The sequence below is a fragment of the Rhamphochromis longiceps genome, linkage group LG3 (assembly GCF_057381845.1).
Source record: "Rhamphochromis longiceps isolate RC_006_pf linkage group LG3, R_longiceps_female_GT1.1, whole genome shotgun sequence".
NCBI lineage: Eukaryota > Metazoa > Chordata > Actinopteri > Cichliformes > Cichlidae > Rhamphochromis > Rhamphochromis longiceps.
This window is the reverse complement of record NC_140559.1, coordinates 42,994,576-43,007,910: the sequence shown is the minus strand read 5'-3', so window position 1 is coordinate 43,007,910 and position 13,335 is coordinate 42,994,576. Positions and strand designations below refer to the sequence as shown.

The 13,335-nt window shown below is 43.2% G+C and overlaps 1 long non-coding RNA gene across 1 annotated transcript; it reads right to left on the bottom strand.

Annotated features, from left to right (window-relative positions):
• Nucleotides 1-10,459: 10,459 nt before the first annotated feature.
• On the bottom strand, nucleotides 10,460-11,959 carry LOC146674903 (uncharacterized). Its single transcript, XR_014910632.1, has 3 exons — nucleotides 11,464-11,959; nucleotides 11,018-11,252; nucleotides 10,460-10,946 (listed from the first exon to the last, which is right to left on the bottom strand). It is a non-coding gene; the product is annotated as an uncharacterized LOC146674903 (long non-coding RNA).
• Nucleotides 11,960-13,335: the final 1,376 nt, after the last annotated feature.

Genomic DNA, 13,335 nt, shown 5'->3' with positions numbered 1-13,335 from the left:
AAGGAGTTGATGAATATTTCAAAACTGATGAAAATGGCCAGGAATAATTGTTAAGTAAAAGACATGAGCAAAGAGAAGTTCATCTTATGACCATGACCATGTAGATAAATGGCTGGACTTTTTGATATGAATATGTTTCTGCATGTCCTCCTTTTGAAAGTCACAATTCTTATTTCAGTCTCTTGCAAGAACAACTAATATTGCCAGAAACCAAATGTGCTACCCACTTCACTCACTTTGATGATCAACATAGGTTCTTGTCCATTATTGGTAGAGATCAAGAAAATACTTTCAAAATGAAGAAATGTACTTAAGCTTTTAAATTTAGCAGTATTGACTGCACTGAGGAAATCTTGATTAATGCCTTGATATTTTTTCAAGATTTGTGTGCAGCTTGGTGTTTTTGAGTTTTCAATAACCAGACCTTTAACTTTTGTTTATTTTACAAAGGATTACAAGTCTTGCTAAACTGAAAAAGGGTCGTACTCTTTCATTTTAAATTTATTACATTTAAACTTATTCTCATGGGAGACATGAATGAAAACTTTAAATTGTAGTTATAAAATATTTTTGAAATTAATTATTAAACATTTTACTTTTCTTTTCTTGCCTTAATCAAAATACTGGAGTTCTGACAACTTTCAGCTTATATGTTCATCAACTTAAAAATCTCAGTACAATCAGTTGCCTCAGTTTTGGTGGTGATGGGGCGGTAGATTTGATACATTCATACAAGATAGATATATAGATTTTTACATTTCTTTTTTATTTTTCTATTGTTTTTATGAGGGATATAGCGAGTTTAGTGGGAAAAGTGTTTTGCCACCCATCTGAGTGACTTAATCCAGAATCAATTTTGGGGGGTTTTCTTAACCTAGATTAGGGGTCGGAAAATAAAATAATTTATTTTCCCAAATCACGCGGAGCCGCACTAAAAGGACTAAAGAGCCGCATGCGGCTTCGCGTGATTTGGGAATTTTTTTTTTTTTTTAAAGTATTTAGCTGAAGTGTATTTTATTTATGTTAGTTTTTTTTTAACTTGTAGTTCTAAATTGGAAGATTATTGTGATTTTGAAATATAAATATAAAATTATATTCTATTATTTTTTTTGATCGCTCAAAATAAGCGTCACACTTGCGGAAGCCAATATACCCGCCAAAACGCCATGCATTTATCGAGACTTTCTGATAGGTTTGTAGCATAAACCTATTCGCTGGAACGTTAAGACAATATAATTACACTGCAAGCAAGACACAAGTAGGCAAACTTCTTCATGTTTCTCGTGCACGGGAGAGAACCGGACAGGCACCGTTCCTTCGCTTGACCCCAGTAGCTCTCGTCCGTTCTCCCATACACTGTCCTTTTATTGAGGTTACATGAATATGCATAGGTTCATTAACATATGACGTCTACATACACAAAGAGTACCTTGCCTGTGTGTGTGTGTGTGTGTGTGTGTGTGTGTGTGTGTGTGTGTGTGTGTGTGTGTGTGTGTGTGTGTGTGTGTGTGTGGGGACTGCTGATCAAAGGGTCAAACATCCTTGGTCAGGAAGAGGGTAGCCTCCCCCTCACCCTAGATGGTTCATCCTAGATAACACGGTGAGGAAGTCCTGCAGTTCATCTAAACAAAGAGCACTTAGACTAGAACAGACGCAACTACGTTAATCCTACCATAAAATAATAAGACACGGTATGACCTCTCATGCTCCCAAAGTGCTGTCTAATACACACAAAGTTTGCAGACTATCAAGGATCAAAACCTCTACCAATCTACAACTAATTACAAAACTCTAAGCATATATAAGTAAATATTTCTAAGCATAAATGACAATCAACAATACAAATCTAACATTTCCCCCCTTTTTGACCTTTATGCCTGAAAAGTTCCCAGGTATGAATACCTCATGTCTGACAGTTTCAATGCAAACATTTTTATACTCAGCATATGTCAAATCACCCTAAATTACTGAAAAGGTACACAGTTCAACAAATGTATTAGCAGTTATCCCATTCATTGAGCTCATCTCATGGCAAACTGCATCTTACGAGCAAACAAAGAAATTGTTAATTTAATAGTGAAAATAAAAAAGTAACATTTTCAAAAACATCTCAACTTGGTGGTGCTTCCTCCGGGTGTGCACATCACATGTCTCTCTGCAGAGTGGTTTAAGCTCTGCAGGGCGTCATGAATGTCTCTTCCAGTTGTTTCCATCACTGTCCATAGGACCAGAGTCCAAATGTATGTAGAATAGACATTCAAACATACTAGTTGGTTTTGTGGTTCGTCAACATGGGTCTCAGCTATTTCCAAGCTGCAGACCTCTCAGCACTCTAGTTTTATGGCCTCTTACCAGCCCCCATCACCTGACTTCAGACCTTCGTCTTGTGAGGGGGATATTTATGACTCCTTAATTGTCCACGCTCTGCAGAAAAAGCTCTCTGTGGAAAGGGTGCTGGGTTCCGTCATCTTACTGCTGTTATGATCCCAGCAGCCTTCAGAGTGTCATCGTATGCACAGTACAGTGGCACAGCGTTAGGTGATGTTCATAGGAAACTGCTGTTATCACCACCATAGCTTCTGGTTCCTGTGCTTTCACAGAATCATGATGTCATCCTCGAACTCCTTCTGCGCTGTCGATGGAGCTTGGCACGCTCCCCTCATCCCACGAGTTTTCATGTTCCAACGCTGCTGAAGGTTTAAGGCAGAGCACGTCGTACACCTTAGTTGTCTTCCTCAGCGTCAATATTGAATCTTTCATTTTATTTAAAATCTTGCTGTGGGAAGTCTCCTCTTGATTTCCTGGAAGCTTAGTAGCACAGCTCTCTGTGTGATGTCTGCTGTGCTGAAGATGATCTCTGATCCTCCTGAAGCCTCTCTCCCATCTTGTGGACGATCCTCTCCTCTATTTTGCAGGCAGTTTCATGGTCCTTGCTGTGGCTCCAAGGTCTGATTTCATGATGGGCCCCAACCAGCTTGATCTTTGACCTCAACCACTGCCTGGCTGTCAGCTATGCCTGGAATGGTTCACGCTTCTCACTGGGCCTCTGAAGATTTCTCAGGAGATTACTGCTGCACCTGTATTTCCTTGCTAGGAAGACAAACTATTTGGAGAGTATGTCAACAATCATCAAACCACATTCTTTAGTTCAGTGAACTTCACTTATAGGCCATCAAAGCCTCATCTGAACATGGGTGCACCACTTGCATAGGTTTAATATTTGTAAATAAACGGCTAATCACACAAATCACTGCAACAATAATAAAAAACATTGTTTAATGTTAATCCTTGGACCCCTCCTCTTGACGCATGGACACACCCATGCGTCAACTCACCAAACCTGGATTCCTGTCTTAAAGAAAAAGATTAGCTAGATCATATCCCAGGCAACATCAGGGCATCTCTTCCCCTGGAGCAGCACCACCCTGGACCTATAATCCTGCAATGAAAATGTTAGTGTGCTTTGCATATTAAGTTTGCTTAACACCTGGCTCTCCCAGGAGCCTGCATACACACCATCATGGCCTGGAAAACAAAATCTGGAAGTAAAATCAAACTTCATACCTGTAAACAATTGTATCATAAGGAGAAGAAGCATTCAACATCAGCAAGACAAGTGTCATGTGCAGGTTTTCTCAAATCAGTAAACTACAATTATTTTCATAAGTCGCCTCAGACATGGATTATCCCATGTACTCAGGCAACATTAATGTAATCGGTGACTGCTCTTAAGCAAAGTCACTCCACTTATATATTACTATGGGCTCAAAAGTGGCCAGCTAATGAGCCCATATCAAACTATCCCAGAAACACTGTATCTCTTATTTGTTTTACTCATGTCACTTGTCCGTTTCAGCTGAATCTTCCACAGCATTCTCAAAGAAACTAACATTAGCAATACACATTGACTGTAGTCAGACAGAGGTCAGACACAGGTCAACAGGTTCCAGAGGTGCCATAAAAACACCATAAAGTCAACCCTAGCTGTGGAAAGAAGTAACACCAGTTCTCAACACAGGAAATTTCACACAGGTCAAGTGCCTCTATGCACTTCATGAGTTTAAATATTTATCTATATCACTTCACCTCACATGTCATTGTACTGAATTTAAGCAACCACAAGCTTAATGTAGATTACTTTTAACAACTATCCACCTCAATTAAATCTATGGTCTGGCACACAGGCTGCTGTCGATCAGGGCAAGCTAAAGAATAAACATTGTGTCAGCAAGGGGTGGGGGGAAAGCCATTCACCAGAGCATATCTTAAGTGCTGCTGATGTGGGCTGGCCTTCTCCACAGCTCTCCAAGGCTGGTGTGTTTTCTGAAAACTTCTAACATTTGAATCTCTTCCATTTATAAGCCTGCGATTAACCGCACGGCTCAGGTCCGCGTGACCGCGCTCGCGTGAACCCGCGCAGCTGTGGAGCCGTCGCTCTCTCTTTTTTTTACATAAATACTTTGTGCTGCCAGGAGCAAAGTCCAGCACAAACGTCTGTCTCCCTCCGACTCACTCTTGGTTGCTTAGAAACCCATGATAACAACAACAGCCGGTGTCACAGACCACATGTTCTGCTCCGCACACACAACAACAACAACAACGACGACGACAATGACAACAACACAAAATAGGCCTACTGTCCAGCACAATCTGGACCCCGCGGAACTTCTCAACACCCCACTGAGCGGTGGAGAACTCACTACAGTACCCCACACAGCGGTCTGTATTTCGCCCCACTAAGACGGCGAACCAAAAAAAGTTCGAACTGCGCAACTCTGCGACTTAATGCTTCTGTACAAAAAACCCCACTGAGCGGCCTTGTACATCGCCCCACTTAGACGGCGAATTTTAGCCCCACTAAGCGGCCACGGACAACGCCCCACTGAGCGGCGAAGACGTACAGTTATAGAGTTGGACTCTAAACTTACTCGGTGTTGCTTAGCGTGTAATATCAGCCTCGAATCCCGCCAATCGCCATTCATCGAGGAGAAAAGACATACAGCGAATCCACAGGAACTTCCTGGCTGACGTCAGACTTTCAGCGTGCCTCTCCTCCCCTCGGTGAATGCGATTCCAGGGCTCCGGCTCGAAGGACCAATTAATGATAGGTTTGTAGCATAAACCTATTCGCTGGAACGTTAAGACAATATAATTACACTGCAAGCAAGACACAAGTAGGCAAACTTCTTCATGTTTCTCGTGCACGGGAGAGAACCGGACAGGCACCGTTCCTTCGCTTGACCCCAGTAGCTCTCGTCCGTTCTCCCATACACTGTCCTTTTATTGAGGTTACATGAATATGCATAGGTTCATTAACATATGACGTCTACATACACAAAGAGTACCTTGCCTGTGTGTGTGTGTGTGTGTGTGTGTGTGTGTGTGTGTGTGTGTGTGTGTGTGTGTGTGTGTGGGGACTGCTGATCAAAGGGTCAAACATCCTTGGTCAGGAAGAGGGTAGCCTCCCCCTCACCCTAGATGGTTCATCCTAGATAACACGGTGAGGAAGTCCTGCAGTTCATCTAAACAAAGAGCACTTAGACTAGAACAGACGCAACTACGTTAATCCTACCATAAAATAATAAGACACGGTATGACCTCTCATGCTCCCAAAGTGCTGTCTAATACACACAAAGTTTGCAGACTATCAAGGATCAAAACCTCTACCAATCTACAACTAATTACAAAACTCTAAGCATATATAAGTAAATATTTCTAAGCATAAATGACAATCAACAATACAAATCTAACACTTTCAACCCCCGGTAAGCCAGTTATGGATCTTCGGATCCACATTACGTCAGCAGCTATTCTCCACCGTGAACTATGTTAAAAACAAACACCGCTCACGCCTCATAGATGACAGCTTAGTCTTGCGTAAAGATGAAAGTGACTTTGTGCAGCCCCGATTTGCGGACCCTGTGCACAGAGGTTCAGGAGCAGAAGTCCCATTGTAAACATACCACGGCAGACCCAACGATGTTTCCATGAACATGCTTTTCAGCATCTCTTTACTGACAACTTTTCACACACGTTTGCTGTACGCATACAGCCGGTGTTAAAGCTCACAGCCCGACACATACCAACACAACAGCACAGATAGCACAGACGTTAAGGCGGCGAGGCCTGATTGCGGGTGCCACTCAGGTGCGTATATATATATACACACACACACATATATATATATATATATATATATATATATATATATATATATATATATATATAAAACACCCAGCACGCCCCTGCGGGCGGTTTATCCTTCAAGCTCGGGTCCTCTACCAGAGGCCTGGGAGCTTGAGGGTCCTGCGCAGTATCTTAGCTGTTCCCAGGACTGCGCTCTTCTGGACAGAGATCTCCGATGTTGTTCCCGGGATCTGCTGGAGCCACTCGCCTAGCTTGGGAGTCGCCGCACCTAGTGCTCCGATTACCACGGGGACCACCGTTACCTTCACCCTCCACATCCTCTCGAGCTCTTCTCTGAGCCCTTGGTATTTCTCCAGCTTCTCGTGTTCCTTCTTCCTGATATTGCTGTCATTCGGAACCGCTACATCGATCACTACGGCCGTCTTCTTCTGTTTGTCTACCACCACTATGTCCGGTTGGTTAGCCACCACCATTTTGTCCGTCTGTATCTGGAAGTCCCACAGGATCTTAGCTCAGTCATTCTCCACCACCCTTGGGGGCATCTCCCATTTTGACCTCGGGACTTCCAGGTTATACTCGGCACAGATGTTCCTGTACACTATGCCGGCCACCTGGTTATGGCGTTCCATGTATGCCTTGCCTGCTAGCATCTTGCATCCTGCTGTTACAGTATGTGCTGGATTGTCTCTGGGGCATCTTTACACAGCCTGCACCTGGGGTCTTGCCTGGTGTGATAGACCCCAGCCTCTATGGATCTTGTACTCAGAGCTTGTTCTTGTGCTGCCATGATTAGTGCCTCTGTGCTGTCTTTCAGTCCAGCTTTGTCCAGCCACTGGTAGGATTTCTGGATATCAGCCACCTCCTCTATCTGCCGGTGGTACATACTGTGCAGGGGGCCTGTCCTTCCATATATATATATATATATATATATATATATATATATATATATATATATATATATATATATATATATATATATATATATATATAAGGCTCCTTACCATGCATGGAGGGTTTCACCCCAAGTCCAGCCCCCTGAGGCTGTACGCTAAGTGGAAGGAAAGGGGCCGGGGACTGGTGAGTGTCAGCACCACGGTCCAGGATGAGACAACGAACATCCAAGAATACATTGGGAAGATGGCCCCAACTGACCGAGTGCTCAGCGAATACCTCAGGCAGCAGAAACCCAAGATAGAGGAGGGAGACGAGGAACCATCATGGAAGGACAGGCCCCTGCACGGTATGTACCACCGGCAGATAGAGGAGGTGGCTGATATCCAGAAATCCTACCAGTGGCTGGACAAAGCTGGACTGAAAGACAGCACAGAGGCACTAATCATGGCAGCACAAGAACAAGCTCTGAGTACAAGATCCATAGAGGCTGGGGTCTATCACACCAGGCAAGACCCCAGGTGCAGGCTGTGTAAAGATGCCCCAGAGACAATCCAGCACATAACAGCAGGGTGCAAGATGCTAGCAGGCAAGGCATACATGGAACGCCATAACCAAGTGGCCGGCATAGTGTACAGGAACATCTGTGCCGAGTATAACCTGGAAGTCCCGAGGTCAAAATGGGAGATGCCCCCAAGGGTGGTGGAGAATGACCGAGCTAAGATCCTGTGGGACTTCCAGATACAGACGGACAAAATGGTGGTGGCTAACCAACCGGACATAGTGGTGGTAGACAAACAGAAGAAGACGGCCGTAGTGATCGATGTAGCGGTTCCGAATGACAGCAATATCAGGAAGAAGGAACACAAGAAGCTGGAGAAATACCAAGGGCTCAGAGAAGAGCTCGAGAGGATGTGGAGGGTGAAGGTAACGGTGGTCCCCGTGGTAATCGGAGCACTAGGTGCGGTGACTCCCAAGCTAGGCGAGTGGCTCCAGCAGATCCTGGGAATAACATCGGAGATCTCTGTCCAGAAGAGCGCAGTCCTGGGAACAGCTAAGATACTGCGCAGGACCCTCAAGCTCCCAGGCCTCTGGTAGAGGACCCGAGCTTGAAGGATTGACCGTCCACAGGGGCGTGCTGGGTGTTTTTTTATAAGAAAGAAATTGTTATGCCCAAGGGAAGTCTTTTTGTTCCTGTGATAATTTCTCTGTACTTCCCTTCTCTTCTTTTGGTACCATTGTAGCCTTAAGCAATCAGCTTCATAATAAAGGTCACCTTTGTTTTACACTAAGTCCTGATCTACATTTAGTTCTGCTTTTTGAACTGACTCTGGACAGACTCAGATGATTTGGATTGGTAGTATGTAGTGTTGAACACAAATATCATTATTACATATATTATATTACAGTGTTTCAGTCTGTTTTAAATCATCTGTTAGTTGTTGGGGTTTTTTTGTTTGTTGACATATAATCACATGCGAAATTCAGTGTGCATTTGTACATACTAGTACATGTACATGAGCTTGACAGAGGATCCCAGTACTTCCTCTGGGTACTGGAAATACACAAATAAAGGCTTCTAAATTTGTCGGAAAGTTTGGTGTACCGGTACTAAGGTTTGGAAGATGAAGTGAAGTTGTGATATGGTAATGGAAATAATTTATCTTGGCAGTCAGTGGCAGTTTTTTGACGTGTGTGTGTGCGTGTATATATATATACATCTATATATCTATATAGATAGATAGATAGATAGATAGATAGATAGATAGATAGATAGATAGATAGATAGATAGATAGATAGATAGATAGATAGATAGATAGATAGATAGATAGATAGATAGATAGATAGATAGATAGATAGAGATAAAGTGAGAGCATAGGAAATTGGGTTGAAAATTGAGGGTGAACTTGTGAGGTTTAGAGCATCACAACAGAAAGGTAAAAATAAAAATAAAAAAGAGAGAGAGAGAGAGAGAGAGAGAGAGAGAGTGTGTCACGGGGTGCCGAGGCAGGCCGTGTGAGGATTAATAATGGACCCAAGATGCAGACTGCGTAGTAGTGAGTGAGCTTTATTTACAAAAGGGTGAAGTACAACACAAAAGAAAGGGTGGCGAGAAGCAGAACTGAAAACACTCTAAACTGGGAAAACTAAAACTTGAAAACTGAAAAACTGAAAACAAAACCAAAGCACTGGAAAGTCAAAAAAACAAAAAAAAACAAATCACGAGTCCAAAATCAAAAGAAAAAAAAGGAAACACACCAGAACTCAAGAAAACAAAGTCCAAAACAGAACACCTCAGAGGACCGGCCCGGAGGCCAACAGCACAGGAGCCCGGACCGTTCAGGGGGCCGTGCTACCGTGCGGACGGCAAGGGTGGCGATGAGCAGACAGTTCAGGGGGCCTATACCTATGTATAGACTGATAGAAGATATTATGGTGTCCCTACAATATAAGTAAATTAACCCTAAAACATTATCAACACTTATTCACTGTTTTCAGTTTTACTGTGGATTTGAATTATTTATTTAAAACAAATCATTTGCAGAAATTCAAAAACAGAGGTGAGATGTCAGGATGTTTTCTGTTGTGAATCTAATAGGGTTATAACAGTTATTGCTTAAAAACGTTTACCTTTATTTTGCTCAAGTTCCCATAGTAACTTTAAAACTTCAGTGCATACTGAGTAAATGCACAAAGTACTGCAACAAACCACACGTTGCTTCACTGTGTTAAACATTTCACTCATAATTGGATTGAACATCCAGTTCCTCTTTGCAAATACTGAGGTTTGATAGCGAAAAACGACACCACATTCACATCAGAGCTAAAGTGTGTTTAGGAGACATCGAGTTTCATGCTCTGTAGATGTGTTTTGTGGTTGTTGGTTGTTTTTTTTTTTCTTTTTTTTTGGGGGGGGGAGGGGTGTCAGTATAATTAGTGTAAATTGTAAAATCTAAATAATGTAAATTGTCAATCCAGCAATTATAATTTCTACACAACACAAGGAACATGAGGGAGGCCCGCCGATCTATCAGCCCCGACGGCGTGTCAGTGTAAGTGCCATCGAGGGAGAAAGCCGACATCTGACTGATTCTGATGCGTCAGTTCCGCGCTTTGTTTTTACGTCTTTTTGCAGAATCTGTTTGCCTGCTCTCATTTACTGTTTTACCTGTTCGGCAGTTGTCAAAACACTCTTGTGAGATTTAACCGCACAAAATAACTTTATATTTAAAAATCTATTTAGGATTGTAATAAATCAATTTCGCTACATTCAAGCTAAAATCGATTTTAGTCAGAAAAATCAAAACCCACTCCTATATCTGATATGTCCTGACAAACCAGAAGTGTAGTGTTTCTCTTGATAAAATCCCTAACAAAATTGTTTTTTTTATAATAGTTGATTAAATGAGATCAGGGTAGATTCTTCTAGATCCTGTGATTTTGAGTTGTTGTTATCCTTGGAAAAAAAATGATTATCGCAATCTGGCAAAACTATATTGTCATCTTGTGAAATGTAACATAAGTTTACTGAATTTGTACACCGGGTTGGTGACATGATTTATCATAACTTTAAAATAATGGCTTTATTTTTATTGGTTTGCATATCTTCACATCTACCACAACTCAAGTTTAGAGTCCAAGTGTCACGGGTTGCTCTGAGGATCCACTTGCAGGACTCCGGAGTTGTGTTTTAACAGAGATGGTTTATTTACAAGATCTTCACCAAGTGTATTAACAGACAGTGCGAGGATAGTGCTATATACAAGATGTGAGAGGCAGGGTTCCAGGGCTCCAGGGAAAACAAGGGAATCACACACGCGCTCACTCCAACCTCTCTCTCTCCGCTAGTGACCAGTCACTCCTTCCACACTCCACACGGGAAAACATGGGGACAGGTCCGGGGAATCTAGAACACAGAGACACACGTTAACTTTCTGAGACGGAAGCATGCGAAACTTGGGCTTGACGTGTACTGACTAGAGTCTTCACAACAATCCAGCGTTGAACAGCTGATCTCCTCCAGCTGGTCTGATGAGGCCCAGGTGTGCATGATCCGGGAAGGCGTGGACCGAGGGCGTGAACCCGCCATGAGTTCCGCCCCGGCAAAACAGGGGAGAGGAAAAAGAGAAGAGAAGGAGGGCTAGGAGTGAAGGGAGGCTGATCAGCGCCTTGCCGATCCCGCAGGTCGTGACACCAAGCTTCCAACTCTTTCCTTCAATTTTAAAGAAAAAATAATTTGGTCTTATAGAAAGAATAGTTTTAGCTTGATACATTGTAACAAACCTTTTGGGTTATAGCACCACTAGGGGGGGTTGCCCAACTATTGTAGTAGCTGTGGGGGTCTCCTAGTGGGTGTGTGAGTTGTTAGCGGCAGCCATTCCATGCTGCTCATGTTCCATGCTCCAAGAAAGCACCTTACTTACTGTTGTGACAAGCTGGCGCTGGCGGTACCAATCCCCGCGCATGTAGGTTCGGACGAGTACAGCCGAGGAGACCTGGCTTAAAAAAGTGTAATGTTGATGACGGCGAATAAAGGTCTGTTATTGGATTTAACCGACTGGCTCCGTGTTATCCGGCTAACTTCCACACCACTTGCCCGCTGGACCGGCTAGCCGCTCCTTCCTCGCCAGACTGCTGTTACAACATGCTTGGAGTTTGTGACATATTTGTGTTTTGGCCACATACTGGGACAGGACTCTGTCTGCAACCAGGGTGAGATTAATAAACTTAACCCTTCATTCTGCTGAGCCACCAGAGTCAAAGGAATGTTCTGCTCCAGTAAGACCTGATGGTATGCTTTTCATTCTGTACATGGTCTTTAAATTTCTCTAAAATATGCACTCTTTCTTTCTGAAGCTATAGGAATTTGAACAACTGACCGAAACATTAATTCAATTTGCTTCCCACAAGACATTTCCCAGTCAAGAGCAGAGGGTCCAGTGCAGCCTGTCCTTAGGGTTTTCCCCAAGACGCAACATGGACACAGCAAGAGGGCATTCATTTGTGGTACAGAGACTACACATGGTTAGAGCACTCCATCAGTAGAGACTCCGGCAGAAAGTGTTCAAGAGGAAATAAAAAGGGAAGTTAAACAAAGTTGGGAGTTCAGTGTAATAGCTGATGAAACCTAAGACCTTCAGGAAAAAGATAAAATGTCACTGATCATCAGATAAGCACCGCAGCAATTTCCTAATGTTGTAAACCTGCTCAACATTTGGCAATAAAACCCTTTCTGATTCTGATTCTGATTCTGATAAACCTTTCAGAGAGGTCATACATGAGGGCTTTCTTGACTTCATAAAGGCTGACAGCTCAGATGCAGCAGAGCTCGCTGCTTAGATAATAAAATGACTTGAAAAACATGGGCTGTATTATTTCCTGTTTTACTTTGACGGTCCCATGTATTATATCTAATTAATCCCAGCTGTGTTTCCCCCGTTTCCCCCCCGTTTCCTCCTTGGTATATTTAAGCCCTGTGCTTTCCATTGCCCTTTGCTGTCTCGTACCCTCTTAGCTGTGTGATTTTCCTGTGCTAAGTGTTCCCTTGTAACTCTTAGTATCCTGTTCTCTAGTCTTAGTTTAAGTTTCCCAGGTTAGGTTTTGTTTTGTAGTACCCTAAGGTTTAACAGCAAAATGAAGCTGCCTTTTAAGTTCATCCCTGTGTGTACCGAGTCCTGCATTTGGGACCTTCCTCCTGCCTGCCACAGTACAACATGACAAAACAACACAACCAAGACAGGCTCAGTCCAGGAGAGCAATCTGACCCGCATCCTAAGTCTGTGGAGGACAGTTTCCCATGCCTCGGACACAAAAACAGTGTCTGTTGGGATTAATGCCATCAATTCTTGTAGTTGAACTAAAGACCTGTATGGGGTTTTTTTGTTTTTGTTTTTTAAGCTCTATTTCAATCACTTCTCTGTCAGTGAGGGCAGCTGGGCCAGGCTGAGCGGAGCCTTTTTGAAAAAGCTGCCCATATATCGTTTACTCCTCTTGGGTTCTTTCTGGGCTTTTCCAGCAGCTCCTGTGCTTGTGTGTGATGGTGGTGACTCTGTGGCAAACACAGCTTTCGTTAGCAGTGACTGAATTTCTTGCTTTTGTGAACTCTCTTCGGTCATCAGCTATATATGATGATCTGAAGCGTGGCTCGACAAAGCACCAGGCAGAACGCCCACACCCAAAAAGCTGAGCATGCCAGAGGCCAGCACGAACTGAGGACGGCCTCAGGGCTACAGGCACATACATGCACAAAGACACACGCACATCCACATCAACCCACTGCTCTAAAACCCATTTAA